Genomic DNA, 16,842 nt, shown 5'->3' with positions numbered 1-16,842 from the left:
ATAACAGATAAAATTTATTTTCCAAATACACCTGACCCAAACCCCTGTTACACTGAATATCAAATGGTTGCCAATTTAATTCTTATCATGCGAAAAATTTATAAAGTGACCCAGATATACTGAAAATAAATAAAAAAAACCAAACAACAACAGCCCATACCTTCTACTGTGGTGGAAAAGTGTGTCCATCTTGACATACCATATTGTTGTAGGCATACTTTTTCTAGATCTTATCTACTTGGAAAATATCAATAGCTCTAACAGAAAAGACACTATTAGATGGGTTTAATGAAATATTATCATTATCAAAAAAAGGCTTAATGACAATTTCATGTGTTTTTCACCTAATAAACAGACAGATATGATCTTGAAACACCTGAACATTAACAATGAGTTCTTTTATGTCCATAATTTTTTTTTCTCATTTTTATTTTTATCCAATGTTTTCCGACTTTGTAGCATATATATTTTAGTCAGTGTATTTTAAAGGCAAACAAAGTCAGTATTTCAGCTAATATTGTTCGAATTTAAGCTCATGATATTGAAGTTAACTGTCAACTTAACAGATTCAATGTTTAAGGTCATGATATTGGCACTGAGGTGTGGTGTCAGTGTTTAAGCTGAGCGTAACGGCATTGCGGTGTATTGTCAGTGTTTAAGCTGATGATACTGGCACTGAGGTAAAGTGGCTTTGAAATAAAGTGTCGGTGTTAAAGCTGATTGTACTGGCACTGAGGTGTAGTGACAGTGTCAGCTGATTGTTCTGGCACTGAGGTGTAGGGTCAGTGTCAGCTGATTGTACTGGCACTGAGGTGTAGTGACAGTGTCAGCTGATTGTTCTGGCACTGAGGTGTAGTGTCAGTGTCAGCTGATTGTTCTGGCACTGAGGTGTAGTATCAATGTTTAAGCTGATTGTTCTGGCACTGAGGTGTAGTGTCAGTGTCAGCTGGTTTTACTGGCACTGAGGTGTAGTGTCAATGTTTAAGTTGATTGTATTTGCACTGAGGTGTAGTGTCAGTGTTTAAGTGGGTTGTACTGGCACTGAGGTGTTGTGTCAGTGTTTAAGTTGATGGTAATGGCACTGAGGTGTAGTGACAGTGTCAGCTGATTGTTCTGGCACTGAGGTGTAGTGTCAGTGTCAGCTGATTGTTCTGGCACTGAGGTGTAGTGTCAGTGTCAGCTGATTGTTCTGGCACTGAGGTGTTGTGTCAGTGTTTAAGTTGATTGTATATGCACTGAGGTGTAGTGTCAATGTTTAAGCTGATTGTTTTGGAAATGAGGTGTAGTGTCAATGTTTAAGCTGATTGTTTTGAAACTGAGGTGCTTTGTCAGTGTCAGCTGGTTGTACTGGCACTGAGGTGTTGTGTCAGTGTTTAAGTGGTTTGTACTGGCACTGAGGTGTTGTGTCAGGTTTAAGTTGATGGTAATGGCACTGAGGTGTAGTGTCAGTGTCAGCTGATTGTTCTGGCACTGAGGTGTAGTGTAAGTATCAGCTGATTGTTCGGGCACTGAGGTGTAGTGTCAGTATCAGCTGATTGTTCGGGCACTGAGGTGTTGTGTCAGTGTTTAAGTTGATTGTATATGCACTGAGGTGTAGTGTCAATGTTTAAATTGATTGTTTTGGAACTGAGGTGTAGTGTCAATGTTTAAGCTGATTGTTTTGAAACTGAGGTGTTTTGTCAGTGTCAGCTGGTTGTACTGGCACTGAGGTGTAGTGACAGTGTTTAAGTGGGTTGTACTGGCACTGAGGTGTTGTGTCAGTGTTTAAGTTGATGGTTATGGCACTGAGGTGTAGTGACAGTGTCAGCTGATTGTTCTGGCACTGAGGTGTAGTGTCAGCTGATTGTTCGGGCACTGAGGTGTAGTGTCAGTGTGAGCTGATTGTTCTGGCACTGAGGTGTAGTGTCAGTGTCAGCTGATTGTTCTGGCACTGAGTTGTAGTGTCAGTGTCAGCTGATTGTTCGGGCACTGAGGTGTTGTGTCAGTGTTTAAGATGATTGTATATGCACTGATTTAGTGTCAATGTTTAAACTGATTGCTTTGGAACTGAGGTGTAGTGTCAATGTTTAAGCTGATTGTTTTGAAACTGAGGTGTTTTGTCAGTGTCAGCTGGTTGTACTGGCACTGAGGTGTTGTGTCAGTGTTTTAGTTGATTGTATTAGCACTGAGGTGTAGGGTCAGTGTCAGCTGATTGTTCTGGCACTGAGGTGTAGTGTCAGTGTCAGCTGATTGTTCTGGCACTGAGGTGTTGTGTCAGTGTTTAAGTTGATTGTATTGGCACTGAGGTGTAGTGTCAGTGTTTAAATTGGTTGTACTGGCACTGAGGTGTAGTGTCAGCTGATTGTTCTGGCACTGAGGTGTTGTGTCAGTTTTTAAGTTGATTGTTCTGGCACTGAGGTGTAGTGTCAGTCACAGCTGATTGTTCTGGCACTGAGGTGTTGTGTCAGTGTTTAAGTTGATTGTATTTGCACTGAGGTGTAGTGTCAGTGTTTAAGTGGGTTGTACTGGCACTGAGGTGTTGTGTCAGTGTTTAAGTTGATGGTACTGGTACTTAGGTGTAGTGTCAGCTGATTGTTCTGGCACTGAGGTGTTGTGTCAGTTTTTAAGTTGATTGTTCTGGCACTGAGGTGTAGTGTCAGTGTCAGCTGATTGTTCGGGCACTGAGGTGTTGTGTCGGTGTCAGCTGATTGTTCTGGCACTGAGGTGTTGTGTCAGTTTTTAAGTTGATTGTTCTGGCACTGAGGTGTAGTGTCAGTGTCAGCTGATTGTTTGGGCACTGAGGTGTTGTGTCAGTGTTTAAGTTGATTGTACTGGCACTGATATGTAGTGTCAGTGTTTAAGTTGATGGTACTGGCACTTAGGTGTAGTGTCAGCTGATTGTTCTGGCACTGAGGTGTTGTGTCAGTGTCAGCTGATTGTTCTGGCACTGAGGTGTAGTGTCAGTGTCAGCTGATTGTTCTTGCACTGAGATGATGTGTCAGTGTTTAAGTTGATTGTACTGGCACTGAGGTGTAGTGTCAATGTTTAAGCTGATTGTTTTGGAACTCAGTTGTTTTTTCAATTTTAAAGCTGATTGTACTGGCAATGAGGTGTAGTGTCAATGTTGAAGTTGATTGTATTGGCACTGAGGTGTAGTGTCAATGTTTAAGCTGATTGTTTTGGAACTGAGGTGAAGTGTCAATGTTTAAGCTGATTGTTTTGAAACTGAGGTGTTTTGTCAGTGTCAGCTGATTGTTCTGGCACTGAGGTGTAGTGTCAGTGTCAGCTGATTGTTCTGGCACTGAGATGATGTGTCAGTGTTTAAGTTGATTGTACTGGCACTGAGTTGTAGTGTCAGTGTTTAAGTTGATTGTATTGGCTATGAGGTGTGGTGTCAGTGTTTAAGTTGATTGTATTGGCACTGAGGTGTAGTGTCAGTGTTTAAGTTGATTGTATTGGCACTGAGGCCACGGTTTTTTAATTTGTTGGTTTACGGATTTTCTCCATGAAAAAGTCGGGTCGGTCGGTCGGAAAAAAAAATAAAAAAAAATCTTTCAAGACAGAAAACTGATATGCAAAATAAAAATATATTTCACCTTTCTAATAATATATTTGTCATACTATTTTTTCATCGTTCTTAAATTTTAGTTTGATGAAATATTATTGCTCAGCTGTAAACATCGCATGACATTGTCTAATAATTTTCCGTAAAAAAAAGGGGGGTACACGGACAAAGACGAAATTAAATCGTCATTTCACAAACAAGAAAAACAGATTCCAGTCAGTTATTTGACTTAGCTTTTAATCAAAACTTGGTGAAAAATAATAAGCACGAAAACTGATAAAGAAAGAAAAAAGTAAAAACGTCGTACGAAAATAAGTTCCAACACACGTGTCAAAAACGTAATAGACTCGTCCACTGGAAAAACAAGAATATCAGGTTAAATAATCTGTTGTCATGCATTCCCGTTTTTTATCCAAATGGAAGATATTTTTTTATTATCTATAAAACAAGAAAATATCAAATGATTTGTTAAAATTCAGTATTTTAACTTGATGCCTTGAACTTCCACCTGTCCACATTTGGACAAGTCTATTTATATGAGAACATGCATCTTACGGACTGGTTACAAATAAGGGAAACGAACTTATTGTGTAATTGGTTTTAAACACAGGTTTCGTTCCGCAAAATTATTTGCGCAAACGACATTTCAAGGTCATTAATAATTGATTTGTCTATTTTGAAAGTTTCATTTTTCACAGCAGAAAGTGTCATCACTTCTGTTAGTGATTAATGCATTTCATTTCATAAAAAAGGACATTTTAATTATTTTTCAGGGACAATGCATTTGTTAGGGTCGGCGAGAATAAAAAAAAGCCTGAAAATTCGATTTTATTTTTATTTTGGAAATCGGCAAAATCGGGTCGGCGGATCCGTAAACCAACAAATTAAAAAATCCTGGCCTGAGGTGTAGTGTCAGTGTTTAAGTTGATTGTATTGGCACTGAGGTGTAGTGTCAGTGTTTAAGTTGATTGTATTGGCTATGAAGTGTAGTGTCAATGTTTAAGTTGATGTAATGGCAATGAAGTGTAGTGTCAATGTTTAAGTTGATTGTATTGGCACTGAGGTGTAGTGTCAATGTTTAAGTTGATTGTATTGGCACTGAGGTGTAGTGTCAATGTTTAAGTTGATTGTATTGGCTATGAAGTGTAATGTCAATGTTTAAGTTGATTGTAATGGCAATGAAGTGTAGTGTCTATGTTTAAGTTGATTGTATTGGCTATGAGGTGTGGTGTCAGTGTTTAAGTTGATTGTATTGGCACTGAGGTGTAGTGTTAGTGTTTAAGTTGATTGTATTGGCACTGAGGTGTAGTGTCAATGTTTAAGTTGATTGTATTGGCTATGAAGTGTAGTGTCAATGTTTAAGTTGATTGTAATGGCAATGAAGTGTAGTGTCAATGTTTTAGTTGATTGTATTGGCTATGAGGTGTGGTGTCAGTGTTTAAGTTGATTGTATTGGCACTGAGGTGTAGTGTCAGTGTTTAAGTTGATTGTATTGGCTATGAAGTGTAGTGTCAATGTTTAAGTTGATTGTAATGGCAATGAAGTGTAGTGTCAATGTTTAAGTTGATTGTAATGGCTATGAAGTGTAGTGTCAGTGTTTAAGTTGATTGTATTGGCACTGAGGTGTAGTGTCAATGTTTAAGTTGATTGTATTGGCACTGAGGTGTAGTGTCAGTGTTTAAGTTGATTGTATTGGCTATGAAGTGTAGTGTCAATGTTTAAGTTGATTGTAATGGCTATGAAGTGTAGTGTCAATGTTTAAGTTGATTGTAATGGCTATGAAGTGTAGTGTCAGTGTTTAAGTTGATTGTATTGGCACTGAGGTGTAGTGTCAATGTTTAAGTTGATTGTATTGGCACTGAGGTGCAGTGTTAGTGTTTAAGTTGATTGTATTGGCACTGAGGTGTAGTGTCAGTGTTTAAGTTGATTGTAATGGCAATGAAGTGTAGTGTCAGTGTTTAAGTTGATTGTATTGGCACTGAGGTGTAGTGTCAATGTTTAAGTTGATTGTATTGGCACTGAGGTGTAGTGTTAGTGTTTAAGTTGATTGTATTGGCACTGAGGTGTAGTGTTAGTGTTTAAGTTGATTGTATTGGCTATGAAGTGTAGTATCAATGTTTAAGTTGATTGTAATGGCAATGAAGTGTAGTGTCAATGTTTAAGTTGATTGTATTGGCTATGAGGTGTGGTGTAAGTGTCTAAGTTGATGGTATTGGCTATGAGGTGTGGTGTCAGTGTTTAAGTTGATTGTATTGGCACTGAGGTGTAGTGTTAGTGTTTAAGTTGATTGTATTGGCACTGAGGTGTAGTGTTAGTGTTTAAGTTGATTGTATTGGCACTGAGGTGTAGTGTTAGTGTTTAAGTTGATTGTATTGGCACTGAGGTGTAGTGTTAGTGTTTAAGTTGATTGTATTGGCACTGAGGTGTAGTGTTAGTGTTTAAGTTGATTGTATTGGCACTGAGGTGTAGTGTCAGTGTTTAAGTTGATTGTTCTGGCACTGAGGTGTTTTGTCAGTGTTTAAGTTGATTGTAATGGCACTGAGGTGTTGTGTCAGTGTCTGTTGGTTGTTCTGGCAATGAGGTATTGTGTCAGTGTTTAAGTTTATTGCACTGGCACTGAGGTGTGGTGTCAGTGTTTAAGTTGATTGTATTGGCACTGAGGTGTAGTGTCAGTGTTTAAGTTGATTGTTCTGGCACTGAGGTGTTTTGTCAGTGTTTAAGTTGATTGTTCTGGCACTGAGGTGTTTTGTCAGTGTTTAAGTTTATTGCACTGGCACTGAGGTGTGGTGTCAGTGTTTAAGTTGATTGTATTGGCACTGAGGTGTGGTGTCAGTGTTTAAGTTGATTGTATTGGCACTGAGGTGTAGTGTCAGTGTTTAAGTTGATTGTTCTGGCACTGAGGTGTGGTGTCAGTGTTTAAGTTGATTGTTCTGGCACTGAGGTGTGGTGTCAGTGTTTAAGTTGATTGTATTGGCACTGAGGTGTAGTGTTAGTGTTTAAGTTGATTGTATTGGCACTGAGGTGTAGTGTAAATGTTTAAGTTGATTGTATTGGCTATGAAGTGTAGTGTCAATGTTTAAGTTGATTGTAATGGCAATGAAGTGTAGTGTCTATGTTTAAGTTGATTGTATTGGCTATGAGGTGTGGTGTCAGTGTTTAAGTTGATTGTATTGGCACTGAGGTGTAGTGTTAGTGTTTAAGTTGATTGTATTGGCACTGAGGTGTAGTGTCAATGTTTAAGTTGATTGTATTGGCTATGAAGTGTAGTGTCAATGTTTAAGTTGATTGTAATGGCAATGAAGTGTAGTGTCAATGTTTAAGTTGATTGTATTGGCTATGAAGTGTAGTGTCAATGTTTAAGTTGATTGTAATGGCAATGAAGTGTAGTGTCAATGTTTAAGTTGATTGTATTGGCTATGAGGTGTGGTGTAAGTGTCTAAGTTGATGGTATTGGCTATGAGGTGTGGTGTCAGTGTTTAAGTTGATTGTATTGGCACTGAGATGTAGTGTTAGTGTTTAAGTTGATTGTATTGGCACTGAGGTGTAGTGTTAGTGTTTAAGTTGATTGTATTGGCACTGAGGTGTAGTGTCAGTGTTTAAGTTGATTGTATTGGCTATGAAGTGTAGTGTCAATGTTTAAGTTGATTGTAATGGCTATGAAGTGTAGTGTCAATGTTTAAGTTGATTGTAATGGCTATGAAGTGTAGTGTCAGTGTTTAAGTTGATTGTATTGGCACTGAGGTGTAGTGTCAATGTTTAAGTTGATTGTATTGGCACTGAGGTGTAGTGTTAGTGTTTAAGTTGATTGTATTGGCACTGAGGTGTAGTGTCAGTGTTTAAGTTGATTGTAATGGCAATGAAGTGTAGTGTCAGTGTTTAAGTTGATTGTATTGGCACTGAGGTGTAGTGTCAATGTTTAAGTTGATTGTATTGGCACTGAGGTGTAGTGTTAGTGTTTAAGTTGATTGTATTGGCACTTAGGTGTAGTGTCAGTGTTTAAGTTGATTGTATTGGCTATGAAGTGTAGTGTCAATGTTTAAGTTGATTGTAATGGCAATGAAGTGTAGTGTCAATGTTTAAGTTGATTGTATTGGCTATGAGGTGTGGTGTAAGTGTCTAAGTTGATGGTATTGGCTATGAGGTGTGGTGTCAGTGTTTAAGTTGATTGTATTGGCACTGAGGTGTAGTGTTAGTGTTTAAGTTGATTGTATTGGCACTGAGGTGTAGTGTTAGTGTTTAAGTTGATTGTATTGGCACTGAGGTGTAGTGTTAGTGTTTAAGTTGATTGTATTGGCTATGAGGTGAAGTGTCAGTGTTTAAGTTGAGTGTAATGGCACTGAGGTGTAGTGTTAGTGTTTTAGTTGATTGTATTGGCACTGAGGTGTAGTGTCAGTGTTTAAGTTGATTGTTCTGGCACTGAGGTGTTTTGTCAGTGTTTAAGTTGATTGTAATGGCACTGAGGTGTTGTGTCAGTGTCTGTTGGTTGTTCTGGCAATGAGGTATTGTGTCAGTGTTTAAGTTTATTGCACTGGCACTGAGGTGTGGTGTCAGTGTTAAAGCTAATTGTATTGGCACTGAGGTGTAGTGTCAGTGTCAGCTGAAAGTTTATTCTTTTGGCACTGAGAACTTTTTACATAACCAAATACTGTTAATTTAGAAATTATTGTGATGTTTTTATTATTGGGAAAAATGAGACAGGGTATACTCCCAATTATTAAAACTCACAATCTGAAATTTATTGTATGGATTAAACAGGATTTTGTCAGTATTGAAAAAATAAATCGCATTTTAGTTTAAAGGGACAAAATTGCAATAATTTCTAAATATACAGTATATTATTTACCATTAATACAACACATCATCAAAACACATATTTATAACTAGACCAAATGGACTACCCTCTCTTTACAAGTTAATACAATTACTGCTATATATTTATAAATGTATCTGGCAACACTTAAAAGCAAAATAAATAATCCAATTAGCATTTGATCATTCCCTTTATACATTGGAAACAAGTTTTTAGATGGACAGGTAACAATTATGTGAATGTCTTTTGTTTTTTTCAATTGGTTTGGGTCGCTATCTTGTTGAGACATCTCTTTTATTCAAATCTAACACTTAATAATGGGAGAAGTTAATGTTAGTACGACTTTACTTTAACACAAGATTTCTATGAATTCATTATCTAAGGATATTACTTCCTGATAAGCAGTAGGGTGTTTTTGTAACTCTTTATTTGGTAATAAAAATTTTATTAAAATACTTTAACAGCCTTAATTCAGAAAATAGATTGTCCTGATTTGAATTGGGTCATACTACAGATATAACATTATAAGTTATCTAAAAACATGAATAATTATTGTTCTCCTAGATAGTGATGTAATCTAAAGTATCCTTATTTCTGTTCGAAACAATATTAGTTTTACTTCAGCTGTCCATGTTATATTGAATCTGTGAAAGGTCATTTAGACATGCATTCGGCAGCCTGGATGTGTATGTGTGATTGAAAGAGCAGTGGCAGATCAAGGAGGGGGAATTTCCTGGAATGGAACCCCCTACTTTTTTTATACGATCAATGCATTTAAATGAGGACATGTAGTTGGAAACTCACCCCCCCCCCCACCCCACCCCTCCACCCCACCCCTCCACCCCACCCCCTTTTTGTCCTGGGTTAGGAGGACAAAATTATTAAATACTACTTAATTTTGTTTATAACACAATGTTTTATTTTTTACCAAAGTGCACAAATGTAATAATCAACAGAAATATAGATTTAAAGGAGGTATTTACTTTGATATATCAGTAAGTTTTATATAATCAGTTCTATTTTGAAGGTGTCTACTTGTTATAAAATTTCTGCAGGAATTGAATATCTGTTATCCATAATTTCCTACACCCCTGTACTGTTAATATCTTGGGGCTGGTATTCAATAGACTGATACAATTTGAAACCAAGAGTTGGTACACTGCCTCACATTTTGCTTAAAGTACCAGTAATTAAAACCTATATAGGTCAAGGTCAAATGAAACCTGTTTGGTACACTTGTCCTTTTACACTTCTATTCCTGAGAATGAGGATGAGGTCAAAGCAATAAAACATATGTCAATTGAACATTTTCTCCTCCCAACCAATTCATATATCAAATATTGTTGACTTAAAACATCTTATAATGTATAGAGCAAAGGAATAGACCTCAACTGACCACAGCAGGGTGAAGCATAGATATAAGCATGTTTGACACACATATATGTCTCACATCATATATTTTTGACCTTTGAAGTTTAGTGTTGACATAGATGTAATACCCAAAATGGTATTGAGGAATATATTTAAAGTCATGAAAGCTTGACCTAATTGTGTAAAAAAATGTAGTAAAGACCAAGAAACAAGATTCAATGACAAATAACCTCTATTATTCTATAAAATAAGGTATTAAAAGGCAAGACAAAAGTAGATTTCATCATGCAATGTCACCTTTATTCCAACTAAAAATACACTTTGTTTTAAAGTAATTTGTGTACAAAAACATTAAGTTTGAAGCAATAAAATTCATTAAGTTGAACTTTTCAGTAAATGTTACTAATAATTCCTATCTTTGTGTGTTTACAATTTCCTTTTTTTTTTTGTAAATTATGTGTTTAGTGATAAATGTAAGTGAATCACACAATAATCTTACAACTGCCAAAACACAGCTGAGTAGTCAATTTACTACAGATAATGCAGCATTCTTTCTATTACTTTCATGCATGTGGGGCTCAATATGGGGAAACTGTTTTACAAAATTAAAATTAAAATAATCTGAAAACTTTACTCCTTTGCTTTTTATACTAATAAAAATTCGTCAAAATTTCAAATGGACTGTCAACACTTAAAATGAACATACTGTAAATTCAGATATTCAGTCAAGAATCAACAGGGTTCTTCAATAGTAATTAAAATCTCAAATTATTTTGATAGTGGAAAAGTATCAAAATCCCATAAACTAATCTAACAGTTTATAGAAATAAGCAATCCATGCTTTACATTATACATAAACTACTTCAAACTTGATTCACTTTAAATGTATTCTAAATGAATGTTCAGGACATGTAACCAATAATATGCGTATCAAATAAATATAATTATGGCATTACAACTAATATCTTGTAAACAGTCCCCTCTCTACACCCTCTCTTATTATATTAATCCAAACATCTCTTCTGATAATTTTTATGACATCTTCATTCATAGTTAGTTTATAGACCCCTCCCAAAATATCTCAGTTTTCAAAAATTCCCACACTAGATCCCTCCCTAAGGATCTCAACTTTCATAACTTTACCATAACTTACTCAAATCAATCAGTTTACACCTGTTTTCTGTAATAAGTACAGATCAAAGATACAAACATGCAAATAACTAATTACTACAAAAAGGTATAAGTTTATCAAAAATCCATACCAGATTTACTAAGAAGAAAATATTTCTAAACTGACCTTAAAGAAAAACTGCCTCTGTACATATCTCAAAAAAATCTCTGAAGTAATACACATAAATTATATCCCAGAATCTGTCATTTTTTCTACGCTTTCCAGGTAAAACCAAATGATTGACTCCTTTATTATATTTGTAAAAGCCTTACTCCATTAACACACAGATATATGCACACCTATTGAACCACGATTCTAAATCGGTTGTCACCTCAATTATACATTATTAACTTATCAAAATGTAACTTAATCAAATTTGGTAGATATGTATCATTTCAGACTCACCTGTGAAAACTTTCTTACTTTATGCTGAGACCAGGAATGCCATTGTGTGATTTATATCTATAAAATATATCACAACTGTTAAAATCAGTGGGCAAATGTTAGGTTTTTTAAAAGAAATTGCACAAGAAAATTATTATGCATTTTTTCATGATAAAATATTCCATTGCAATTTATCTAACACTAACTTGTGAAATTATCCTCATTCATGTAACACAAAGAAGAACGGAAGAATAAAATCTTCTTGCTAAATGGCTGATGAACTATTGTATAGAAATGCTAAGGTATGGTTATCATACTAAAATAAAAATTTTAAAAGAAGTTTGATAATACAAATTTTATAATTTTCCAATATTTAAAGTTCACAATTTGTATAAATATGGCATTGACGGTTTAATAAAGAAAAGATGACTTAATTTTGACTATTGCCCAAGAGAAATGGTTTGTGTGCAGAGTTAAACATAAGACAAATGTAACAGTATTACTAAATTAAGCTAAACAACATATAACATATGGGACATAAACAAAAAAGATGTGTGGAGAGAATATATTGAGCAAAAAAGGCAATAATATAAGAGGTGAACATACAGTTACAGATTAAAATGTAGTGTACACGATTTACCTATTTGAATAGAATTACTGGTGGAATCAGACACCAGATGTTGGTCCTAGTTTGATATCTGTGGGGCCATGATTGGTTGGTGGAATCAGACACCAGATGATTGTCAGAGTTTGATGTCTGTGGGGACATAATTGGTTGGTGGAATCAGACACCAGATGATTGTCAGAGTTTGATGTTTGTGGGCACATAATTGGTTGGTGGAATCAGACACCAGATGATTTTAAAGATTGGTGTCTGTGGGCACACAGTTGGTTGGTGGAATCAGACACCAGATGATTGTCAGAGTTTGATGTCTGTAGTACAGGCACTTGTTTCTGTCAATACCCCATATTGACAGAAACCAGTGCCTGTGGTCTGTAGGGACATAATTGGTTGGTGGGATCAGATACCAGATGATTTTCAGTGTTTTGTGTCTGTGGGGACATAGTTGGTTGGTGGTATCAGACACATGATGACAGTCTAAGTTTGATGTTTGGTTGGACATAATTGGTTGGTGGAACCAGACACCAGATGAATTTTGAAAGTTTGATTCTGTTGGGACATAATTGGTTGGTGGATTCAGACACCAGATATTTGTCAGAGTTTGATGTCTGTAGGGACACAATTAGCATGTGTAATAAGACAAAAGCTGATTGAAAGAATTTGTTGTTTGTTATGGCATGATTCCCAAGTGAAATCAGATAAAAGCTGATTGTCAGTCTGTTCTGGCATAATGGCTTGTTGGAATCAGACAAGAGATGATGTAATTCAGAGTCTTTTGTTGTATGATTTATTGGTAGAAACAGACATCAGAAGGTTGTCAGAGAATGTTGTCTGTTGGGACATAATTGGTTGGTGGAATCAGACACCAGATGTTGGTCCTAGTTTGATATCTGTGGGGCCATGATTGGTTGGTGGAATCAGACACTAGATGATTATCAGAGTTTGATGTCTGTGGGGACATAATTGGTTGGTGGAATCAGACACCAGATAAAAGGAAAAGTTTAATGTCTGTGGGGACATAATTGGTTGGTGGTATCAGACACATGATGATAGTCTAAGTTTGATGTTTGGTTGGACATAATTGGTTGATGGAACCAGACACCAGATGAATTTTGAAAGTTTGATTCTGTTGGGACATAATTGGTTGGTGGATTCAGACACCAGATGATTTTCATAGTTTGATGTCTGTAGGGACACAATTAGCAAGTGTAATAAGACAAAAGCTGATTGAAAGAATTTGTTGTTTGTTATGGCATGATTCCCAGGTGAAATCAGATAAAAGCTGATTGTCAGTCTGTTCTGGCATAATGGCTTGGTGGAATCAGACAAGAGATGATGTCATTCAGTCTTTTGTTGTATTATTTATTGGTAGAAACAGACATCAGAAGGTTGTCAGAGAATGTTGTCTGTTGGGACATAATTGGTTGGTGGAATCAGACACTAGATGATTGTCAGAGATTGGTGTCTGTGGGGACATAATTGGTTGGTGGTATCATACACATGATGATAGTCCAAGTTTGATGTTTGGTTGGACATAATTGGTTGGTGGAACCAGACACCAGATGAATTTTGAAAGTTTGATGTCTGTGGGGACATAATTGCTTGTTTGAATCAGATATGTGACTAGGTATCAGTTTCCGCATCATGGCTTGGTGAAATCAACAACATATGACTACATTTTGGTTGTCACATAATGGTTTGGTGAAATCAGACAACATATATAGATATAGGAAGATGTGGTGTGAGTGCCAATGAGACAACTCTTCATCCAAGTAACAATTTAAAAAGTAAACCATTATAGGTTAAAGTACGGTCTTCAACACGGAGCCTTGGCTCACACCGAACAACAAGCTATAAAGGGCCCCAAAATTACTAGTGTAAAACCATTCAAACGGGAAAACCAACAGTCTAATCTATATAAACAAAACAAGAAACATATGACTGAAAGTTTAGGTTTTGGCATAATGGTTTGTGGCATAGTAGTTTGGTTGAATATAACATGATTGTCTGATTATAGTTATCAAAAATACCAGGATTATAATTTTATACGCCAGACGCGCGTTTCGTCTACATAAGACTCATCAGTGACGCTCAGATCAAAATAGTTAAAAAGCCAAATAAATAAAATAATAAAGTTGAAGAGCATTGAGGATCCAAAATTCCAAAATGTTGTGCCAAATACGGTCTGTTGTGGCATGATTTCTGGGCAGAATCATGTTCCTACACAAAAATTATACCAGAATCACCTTTATTTTCTAATAAATTACCATGTAAATTACCATGTAAGGGTTCACATGATGATACTACTACCTTCTCTAGGCATATGATATGAGAGATTTGTCCTGGGCTATTGTATCCGCAATCTACAGCCCACAAGAATACTTATTGGAAAAGTTTGGTTTTGTCACTTTGCGAGTCCTTGTCTTAATAGACTGGTAAATCTTAGTTTGTTTATTTTTTAAAACCTTTACTAAAATACCATTACCTGAAATCATATCATACAACAAAGATGTAAAGTTGAATGATATCATTATATTTTTTTTAAATCTTTTACAGTCCATGAGGTGTATTTAAACCTTTTTATAACCAGTCTATAGCACTATGGATCTATTGATCATAATTAAAAGCCAATTATAAATGTTTTGTGCATGTAAACACTCCAGGAAGGACTGAAGGTCATTTGTCTCATTATAAAACACACCCTTAAAGGAATTATTAAATTAAGTTGTTACTATTTATATCAATAACACAGCCATCTTGTACATATGATACTTTGAATGGAGCGTCTAGATTTACATTTTTACTATGGAATGTACACACTTGGCATTAATTAGTCAATACCAGCTGATCATGGATCAAAACAATACATGTGAATAAAACACACAGGTGCCCAATTACCGAAAAAAAGTTCATGCCAATTTTAATTGATTATTAAGATGAAAAGGAAATGGTAATAGGAATGATGCTTTTAAACTTTAAACATACAAATCTATCTTTGCATACGAAATAATTCAATAATTATAATGTCAATGTGAGTAAATACATCATAAAACATAACTTTTAAAAAGTTATACAGAAAACAAGCTATTTTTTTTATAAAGTTAAGATTATTTGTTTGTGTTGTTTTACATCTTTTTATTTGATTAACTGAATTATCTTCCTTATATACTTATTTACTATGATATATAAAGGAAAACAAAGAAAATGCAACAGTTACAGCTGCCACAGTCATTTCTTATCTTTAGTTATGCTTTATTTTTTTTCAAATCTTTTCAACAACTTTCCGCTTTCATTTCTTTGCAATTTCGAAACTTGTGTTTAATAGGCATATCAGAAGAAGAAATTTGTAAATTAAACATATTGATACACAAAACTTTTAAACTTTTGTAAGTAGGGCAAGATGCAATCAAAATAAAGAAGTTGTAAATATATGCACGTGATTTTAGATGAAGTTTCTCGACAATTATACATGTTTCACGCTTGTCAACCCCGAAAACAGTTTCTTATCAACTTACCTTAAACTTATTTACTACTTGTCAATCCTGTTATTAATAAAAATCAATGAAATTAAATATTCTATCAGGTGTACTTCTTCGGTTCAAATGTTCGCCATTTCTTCCAGGATGATGGGTAAAGAAAAACCAAGAGGTGTCCGAAAGGGTAGAGAGAAGATTAGTATTCCCGCCAAAATGTCAAGATGTACATTTTTAGTCCCGAGGACTTTTAATAATCAAGACTTTTATTTTAATATATTTTGTAGTACATGTAGTGTACTATTTTTTGTTATGGTTGATTAATAACTTCAAATATTTCATGCATGTTCATGACTACATATATATGTACTATAATGGTAAACAATTAAATGTGGATTGTAATAATTCTGGAAGTATGAATAATGAGGATCTCAATGTACTATTTGCATTTTACAAATATATAGAAGATACTAAGAATTAAAGTACAACTTAATCTGCAATAACTAATTCACTATAACTCTTTAATATGAATTTGGATATCCTGTTAAGCCTGCACAGATCATAAGAAGAATTTCAAATTCTTTGGCACCGTCCCTTGATGATCTTTGCTGTGTGATATACCTGACTTAGGTTTGGGGGACTAAAGACGAAGTATATATATTGCAAATAAAAAGAAGAACTTTCATATTATGATCCTTTACTTTGGATTCAAACGCCAAAAGAGCCTGATACATCTCATCATCACAACAATCATGGTTAAGACAATACAACGTTTCCGGAAAGTACGGATTCAACATACAGATATATAACATCCCCGCCCAAAAATGAAAAATTCCCATATTTTTCGAAAAATGTTGAATTCGTACTCCAAAAAGAAAAAGATTCAAATTTTTTTCAGTTATATACAACAATACAACATACAAAATAACAGGCACCTTTAAACTTCATCATCTCTTAATTTCTCATGTTTCACAGACATGTAAATACAAATACATATGACCAAATGCTAGTTACTCTTTAACTTTAACATAAATATGATGCGGCGAAATCTTATAAAATATAGCATATTATCATTTACTGAATTTTAGTGTGCTTGCTAAAAAGTGATTGATATACAGTACGAGATTAGATTCAGTGGAGTCCCTACTCCTGCTAATGGTTAGATACACCTTATAATGAATAAAATTTATAGGTTACACTATGAGAAAAAAAATCTACTATTGCGCCGACTTTCACGGTATACCATCCCTATCATACACACACTCTCTCGATAAAATAAACAATAAAGTGAAACAAATAAATTTCAGCAGAACAAGACTATCAACCAGGGTTCATTTCTGAGTCATCTCTAATGCACCACTTACACACAAATCAGATTTTCTTTTCTTACTGTACACAGACAGATTAAAAATTTAAATGCTAGGATTTCCATCAAATCAGTCATACATAATGTTCGTTATCATACCA

The 16,842-nt window shown here is 35.1% G+C and overlaps 1 protein-coding gene across 4 annotated transcripts in view; it reads right to left on the bottom strand.

The window, feature by feature from the left end:
- The window catches only part of LOC134695613 (eyes absent homolog 1-like), a 100,717-nt gene extending 85,180 nt beyond the window's left edge, over nucleotides 1-15,537 (bottom strand). For 3 of the 4 annotated variants that reach the window (XM_063556908.1, XM_063556935.1, XM_063556944.1), the window contains exons 1-2: nucleotides 15,418-15,537; nucleotides 11,302-11,358 (exon numbers count right to left, since the gene is read on the bottom strand). The gene's annotated coding sequence lies outside the window, so the exon portion shown is untranslated. The remainder of the gene's footprint in view (nucleotides 1-11,301; nucleotides 11,359-15,417) is intronic. The other variant, XM_063556917.1, reaches the window with a different exon arrangement.
- Between the last annotated feature and the right edge of the window lie 1,305 nt (nucleotides 15,538-16,842).

This window comes from Mytilus trossulus, chromosome 1 (assembly GCF_036588685.1).
Source record: "Mytilus trossulus isolate FHL-02 chromosome 1, PNRI_Mtr1.1.1.hap1, whole genome shotgun sequence".
In the NCBI taxonomy this organism is placed as follows: Eukaryota; Metazoa; Mollusca; class Bivalvia; order Mytilida; family Mytilidae; genus Mytilus; species Mytilus trossulus.
The sequence above is the reverse complement of the archived record's forward strand: the minus strand, read 5'-3'. Positions and strand labels throughout refer to the sequence as shown.